Source organism: Lathyrus oleraceus, chromosome 7, assembly GCF_024323335.1.
Source record: "Lathyrus oleraceus cultivar Zhongwan6 chromosome 7, CAAS_Psat_ZW6_1.0, whole genome shotgun sequence".
NCBI classification, from domain to species: Eukaryota; Viridiplantae; Streptophyta; class Magnoliopsida; order Fabales; family Fabaceae; genus Lathyrus; species Lathyrus oleraceus.
In genome coordinates, this window is record NC_066585.1 from 58,798,467 (window position 1) to 58,799,974 (window position 1,508).

At 37.9% G+C, this 1,508-nt stretch overlaps 1 non-coding gene across 1 annotated transcript; it reads left to right on the forward strand.

The window, feature by feature from the left end:
- The first annotated feature begins 673 nt into the window (after nucleotides 1-673).
- LOC127109406 (small nucleolar RNA R71) lies at nucleotides 674-780 on the forward strand. The gene has a single exon (XR_007796702.1). It is a non-coding gene; the product is annotated as a small nucleolar RNA R71 (small nucleolar RNA).
- The last annotated feature ends 728 nt before the right edge of the window (nucleotides 781-1,508 follow it).

Here is a 1,508-nt window from a genome sequence, read left to right on the forward strand (position 1 = left end):
CACTTGATACATTAAACGGACTAGCTATTCTAGGGACTTTATTAAACAAACATAATAAAGAAAAATCCTTTTATTATTAATAAATAATTCGATACAAGTATCAAAAGTATTGGTCTCTAGGGCTTACACAAATAGGAGCAACATGGGCTCCTTTTTGGAAACCTTAAGGCATTGTAGGTGGTGGACTGGGAGCAAGCAGTGCGTTATTGTTCTTGTAGAAAAAGTTTAGATGATTTCTCCATCCAAGATAATAGGCATTCGATTAAGGATTTACTTGTGCATAGTTTACTTGGTCAGGTGCAGTTCCTGTCCATAGTTGACAATCAGTAGCGGCATGCCCTTGGACTCTACGAATTTTGCAGTTTGAGTCACAACAACTACGGTAGCTGGATGGGTAATAGTTAAGTTGTTGATCTTCTGAGTAAGTGCATTTACCTTAACATTTACATAATTTAGGTCATTGACTTCGAACATGCCCCCCTTTTATTGTGCTTTATCGACTTGAGCACGTTCGGTTCCTCATTTATAATGGTTTTGGGCCATGTTTTCGATAAGCTGGTAAGCTTCATTGAAGAGTTTGTCCATTAAGGCTCTGCTAGCTGCATCGTCAATGGTCATTCTGGTGTTGTAAAGCATATCATTGTAGAAGGTATGGATGATAAGCCATTTCTCTAGACCGTGATAAGGACATATTCTCATCATATCCTTATATCGTTCTCACGCTTCGAAGAGTGATTCTCCTTCGGTTTTTCTAAACGTAGTTATGTGATTTCTTAGTACTGTTGTTTTGCTTGGTGGAAAGTATCTGGCTAAGAAAACCTTCTTGAGTTTGTTCCAAGTAGTTATGGAGTTTGCAGGTAGAGACTGTAGCCATGCTCTGGCTTTATCTCTCAGGGAAAAAGGGAATAGATGTAAATGAATGGCCTCGGGATCGATGTCGTTACTCTTTACCGTGTATGCATACTATACAAACACTAATCTGTGTAGATTGGGATCCTCGGTGGAATTTCCAGAGAATTGGTTATATTGCATGATTTGCAGCAAAGAAGTTTTAACTCGAAGTTGTTCGCCTGAACTGTGGGATTTACAATGCTTGAGTGCGATTCGTCCTGAGATGGGACATCGTAGTCCTTAAGAGGACGGTTATCTGACTCGACCATGGGTGAATATGACTCGAAGTTCTTCTATTTGGCGTCTTAAGTAAATAAAATGCTATACTTCGTTGACCGGTTGTTCTAACTCGTGTCCGATTGAGTGAGTACTTGACATTCAACCGAGAGAAAGGAAACGAAAATTGCCTTAGTCTATATGGCGCTACAACGGATATTAATGTATTTTCGCATTCACGGTAAATTTTTAGCTTTTTAAAATAAAATTCAAAACAAAAAAAATAATTTTGTTATAAAAAATTAAGTACTATTAATTGTATCGAGTCCCTTTCGAAACGACGGTCCTCACGTCTCAGACTCTAGAAACTTAACGAAACATATCTAATATAATTTACTTAA